This window comes from Electrona antarctica, assembly GCF_951216825.1.
Source record: "Electrona antarctica genome assembly, chromosome: 2".
Taxonomy (NCBI): Eukaryota; Metazoa; Chordata; class Actinopteri; order Myctophiformes; family Myctophidae; genus Electrona; species Electrona antarctica.
In genome coordinates, this window is record NC_136807.1 from 59,541,954 (window position 1) to 59,548,231 (window position 6,278).

A 6,278-nucleotide genomic window follows, 5' to 3' on the forward strand; every position below is an offset into this window, starting at 1 on the left:
CTATGCTGAGGAGGTTTGAGAAGGATTTTGCCCTGTCACATGCTCTTTTTCACTCCCCCGCACACTTTCTCGTGCTTGGAAGGATTTGCCCAAATGCCCATTCCCCGTCTGTGTCACTATGGCATGCCCTATCTTGTATCGCTCAACTCTTTTCCAAATATCTGTCTCTCTATCTATGCTCTGAGGTCAGACGGTGACGCTTACCTCGAACTTTTGTGCATTTCTTTGGCTAAAGAAAAAAGAACGGACATTCGTTTTTTTCGTTTTTTGGATTTTGATGGGAAAAAAAAAAAAAAAAAATGTGTTTTGATATCTTGTGTCTGAGTTTAACCTTGGTTGTATTTTCAGCCTCCCGTGCTTGGATATTCATCAGGCATGGTAGGGTGGTACGATGATGGTTCGGCTGTTTTGTGTTTTTGTTTGTTTGGTTTGCTGATTTTTAGGGTGATTACGGGTGTCCAGGGAGGAGGTTTGGACTTTTATACCGTTTTTTTTTTTTTTTTTTTTTTTTTGTGTGTGGGTTAAGGGTGGTTATTTGGTTTGGTGTTTTTGGTTTTGTTTTGTTTTTTGACAGACTGTTTGGTCTGTCAAAAGGGGGGGGGGTTATGTAGTTTGGGTGTCCTGGCTATTTCGGACTTTTCTTAGTTAGTTGTTTTTTTCTGATAAACTTTTTTTGTTTTTAATGTATCAAAGGGAGGATTTTATTTTGGTTCATTTATCTTGATGTTTATGGAGCATATGCCCCATAAAAGGGAGGATATGTCGTGTATTTTCTAATGAATGAACCAAAATTAAAGTCTATTTTCAACTAGGGTCAGTACGGACGGAGTTAACAGCTGGTTTGAATCAATCTAAAAATGTTCTCACCAAAAGGGCGGTTGTTTTTAGAGGGGTAATAGACATTCCGTTCTGACCGGCACCTCAGGCAAAGATCTTTTGTCTAAAGGGTCTTTTGAAGCGGGAGGGATTTTTACTATCTAAAGGCAGGGACCTGCTGGGATAGTAAAGGGTAAGATCCTGTTTTTACAGCTGTGACCAGATGGCATTTGTTTGAAGTATGGCTTAGTTTATACTCTGGTTAACTTAAATATCATAATGTTGAACTGTTCTTAAATAAAATAGGTCCTAATATCTATTTGTCATTATAGATTGCAGATAAAACGCTAGGAATTAATACTGGTTACTAGACTATTAGAAGCACTCAGTACTAATCTAGAATGTACTCTTAACATAGGGTATTTCAGGAATATAGTGTTATGTATCAAGCTCATACATTTCTTAAATATAGTCAGGTTTATATCAGTTTCATATAGTTCTGTTCATATATTTCCGTTTATATCTTCATTGTCCGTTAGGTTTATATCTTCATTGTACCTTTAATTCATTGTTGTGGTATTATGTCAAAGCTATACTTCGTCAAATGTTTACCATAAGACTCGCCTTTTGTCTAGAAGTGCCTGCCTCTAACAGGAAGTCAGGCTCAGACCTCATTGGTTAGAAGTCAGGAAGTGTTTATACCCAGAGAGGGGAGGGACTTCTTGGGGGACGGCGAATCTTGAGTATTTAATGCCATGTAATGTCAACATTCAGGGCTGTATCAACTAGACTCATTTTGGGGACGGAGGCTGGTGTAGATACAGACCACAGCGTGTAATTTCCACATGCATGTTTTGTTACGACCCTGACTTCTGTGCTTAACAAATAAATGCGGATGTCATGAGACCATCATCACGGGTTTTTCTTTGTTCTTTCTCCTACTCCGTCCGAGGCGACACACACACAAACAAAGGATTCCACACAAGCATAAATATTTCTCAGTTTTTCTCCCCGGTTTGTTTCCGGGGGGGTTTCAGAGTAAAAGTGGCCATGTCTTTCCGGCACCCCAGAGCTTCTATTTTGAAGGAATCTCGGCGCTGAGTGTGTTAATCAAACTAGGGTTCAGTTAAAACATCAGTAATCTGGTCCATTAGTCGTTAGGGAATTTAGAGCGCAATAAAAACAGCCGAGCTTTCTTAACCGATGTGAATACTTTATTTTCCATTGTTGAGAACTGCACCTGAGCACTACTGTGGATGTGTGTGCACTAGCTTTTCATGTAACAGAGGAAAAAACATGAAACAAATAATAATAATATCAAACCTCTACTGTTTCTCATTGTATCTTTCCCCTAGACTCCCTGCACCTCCCTGTGTTTTCCCTAGATGTCCTGCACCTCTGTGTGTAAAGAGGAGGTTTCCTCTGAAGAGGAGAGGAGCTCCAGTCTGGTCCAGGAGGAACCAGAGACTCCACACATTAAAGAGGAGCTGGAGGAGCTACTTCAAAGACCAGAAGAGGTCGATAGGCCAATGCTGACATTACTAGCAGTGAAAAGTGAAGATAATGGTGAGAACAGAGGCACAGCGCCTGTAGCTAGCACCTCAACTGAACACATGAAAACACAAGCTGATGTAGAGGACTGTGTACCATCACAACCAGCTGGTGATGACCAGCTCCTCTCTTCACACTGTTCTGAATCTGACATCACTGAAGACAGTGACGAGTGGCAGCCACCTTTAAACACACTGAAGACACAACTCAAATTGTCTTTGAGCAACAAGATGCCTCGGGACCTGAAACCACCGAAAGCAACTCACTCCATGCAGAGTCATACAGGAGAAAAGCCCTTTACTTCTAATGTTCATAACAAAGGCTTTTGTGTCAGCGGTAATACAAAACACATGATGACTCATACAGGGGTAATTCCATTCACTTGCACAGTTTGTAGCAAAGTCTTCCGTTACAACAGTGCTCTAAAAAGTCACATGATAACGCATACAGGGGAAAGGCCATTAACTTGCACAGTTTGTAGCAAAGGCTTTTGTTACAACAGTGACCTAAACAATCACATGAGGACTCATACAGGGGAAAAGCCATTCACTTGTACAGTTTGTAACAAAGGCCTTAGTGAGAGTGGTAATCTAAAAAAACACATAAGAACTCATACAGGGGAAAAGCCATTCACTTGTACAGTTTGTAACAAAGGCTTTCATGACGGCTGTAAACTAAGAAGACACATGAGGACTCAAACAGTGGGGGTAAACCTTTAGCTGCAGTTTGTGACAAACGCTTTAGTCCAAATGCACATAGATTCATATGCAGAGAAGTCTAAGCTTAACCACATTAAGGCATGAGGGCCTCATTATACAAATGTCTTCTAAATCCTTACAGTTTTCTGAAAAATCTGTTTCTATGTCAGTGGCCAGGTTTACATGAGGATTTTTAACCCCTTTTTATTCCAAATAAAAGTTGTCATGTAAACACCTACAAAAACTTAAATCCGAATGAAAGTGCTCAATGCGATTTAAAAACCATTCCGATGTAACTGACCGGATTATTCCGATGTTGAATGCGATTGAAAAAGAATTGGACTCATGTATACACTCATTCGGCTTTAAGTTCATTCTGGTCTTTCTGAGGATGCTCATTTCCAAGGCGCTTCCAAGGCGTTAATTTCCAACGCGCGCCAAGGGAATGTTCTCTTCCGAGGAGTTTGCACATAGAACGCATTCTTTAGTGCATTTTGCAGATCCGAAATCCACACAAAAATTGTGGAGAAGCAGCAGTGAGGATGATCCCCCTGATCTGTGAGTGTTCAAAGATCCAATCTGAACCGTCCCGAGTTGATCATGATCACTCTGATAATTTTCAAACATGTTTGATACAGGCTAGCGCTGTATCTGCATGCTGTCAGCCCGCTGATCAGTGATCACACACACACACACACACACAGTTCCAATAGTACGATATTATCGCTATAATGTCCATATCTATCCTATCCCCTTAACACATTCCATCCATAGGACGTTGCACATCCTCCATGATACCGGGCGAGATAAGAATATTCTGATTTTTTTCCTTTTTTTATTTGTCAGTTCGCCTTTCGGCTACCGTATGCTACACTCTGGGCTCACGTTAGCTTACGTTGACTTAGCTGTTAACACAGTTGATACAGTACTTTAATACAGTTAATACAGTACTTTTCTAACAGACAAGGCAAACCTTCTTACTTTTGGAAAATAATATTGAGGAAACTGTTCACTGGTTAATGTGTGTACCGTCACGTAAAATGTAAATTTGTTTACTGGGGCAGCGCTGGTTGGCACTGCAGGTATCAATACACTTTTTGCCTGAAATGCTTGTGCCAGCATGGATGATGTAGCCAACTGGAGAGTGTAGTGGTTAAGGGTTGAAACACTCTACGAAGGTTGGAGACCACCTGATGACCTCTCTTCCAGGCCATGGCTTCATTACATTTGCATCTTCGATGTATTTACAAACTTGTGATGATTTGAATTTGGTTGTTATGCTCCATGTCATGATTATGAATTGAATACCCAGGACCTGAATGGAAACAAGAGTGCAAGGACTTTTTTCGGTGATATTCGGTGACTACTGTACTCACAGCCTACTGTTTACATTTCTGCCTAAAAAAGCAATCAATGAATCTACATAACCTTAATTTTAATTATTTTGAAATATTTTCTTTCATGTCAGGCCATTGTAATGATTATTAGACTCAACCCGCTGTATCTCATAGACAGACAGACAGACTGTAACAGAATAGCTAGCCCCTCTCGGGACCCTCCGTAAAGCGTTTCTGAAATTTGGATGACACTTTACGTCCCTATGCATTTATTCCACGCGATATGGTACACAGATGTACATACCCTCCGTGCAGGCCGTGCTGCAGCTTTTTGGTGGTGGTGAGATGTTTCAAAAGAAGCATAAATCGGCTATAGGAGACAACGGAAACGTGAGAGAAATTTAATTTGACGCACAAGCCGTTGAGTATTTTTGCTGGAGGCGGTACAATGGGAAGTGGAAGGAAGGAAGAGAGAATTTCAGAGCAGCCAAAACGGTCAAACAAATTAAAAATACCAAATGAAATTTCTCTCATGTTTCCGTTGTCCTCCTACCAGCTCAGTGGCCTTGTGGTTAGAGTGTCCGCCCTGAGACTGGGAGGTCGGGGTTCGATCCCCGGCCGGGTCATACCAAAGACTCTAAAAAAATGGGACCCAGTGCCTCCCTGCTTGACACTCAGCATCAAGGGTTGGATTGGGGGTAAGTCCCTGCGACATACTAGCGTCATGTCCAGGGGGTGTACTTGTACATCAAGCTGCCTCACGCTACAGAAACAGGAGATAGGCTCCTGCCCTATGGGCCTCATGGCTCGGCAAGGCTACTACTTACTTCCGTTGTCTCCTATAGCCGATTTATGCTTCTTTTGAAACATCTCACCACCACCAAAAGGCCGCAGCACGGCCTGCACGGAGGGTATGTACATCTGTGTACCATATCGCGTGGAATAAATGCATAGGGACCCTACGTAAAGTGTCATCCAAATTTCAGAAACGCTTTACGGAGGGTGCAGAGAGGGGCTACAGAATAGCCTACACAATACAGATATGAGAGCTTAATTTAATTAACTATTTTATTTCAAAAATAAATATCCTCTCTCACACACTTGTGTGCCAGGGCCAGTGTTACAGCCACAGCCTAGGGGAACTGGACTGCAACATGAATGCGATGGACCCCTCTTAAAACCTCTCGAATGAACCACCAGCAAACAGGAGCACAGTCTTTCCATGGGTTTTATTTCGTCTTTAGGAAGGGGGGAATCTGAGCAGCAAAACAACATAAACCCAACACTAACTATTCTAACCCTAACTAAACTGTCCGGAATCAACAAAGGAAAATACAATCACTACCCTAACTCCTACTCAACAAAACATCAGAAAACGGGGCTCCAAAATAAAGACCCCCCCCCCCACCCTTAGCAATACCCGACTGGTTAGATCATTGTGATTGTTATCTTATCATTAGGTGATACACAGTGGCACTAGAGGAATACATTATAGAGCACAGGGTGAGTAGTGCATTTGCTGGTAGTCCACATGAGAGTGAAGAGAGGACCCCTGGCACTGAACAGAGGTGGCCTTTTATCCTCCTCCACCACCCGCCGAAGACCAATCACCGCCTCCAGGCTCCAAGTCGCCACCTACTTTCCAAAGCAGTCACTTAACTCTCTCACTCTCTGCCCACCTCCACAGACACACCTGGCACACATCACTCTCTCATCAAGCCACCACACCCCAGGGAAAAGAAGGTTATATTGGAGTAAGGAATATTGATATTCCAACCTCCCATACACATATAGACCCGGGGTCGTAACACCAGTGATAACCCTCCCCCTGTGACAGTTTTGTTTAACTGTGGAACCATTGGCCTTATGAAGTTAT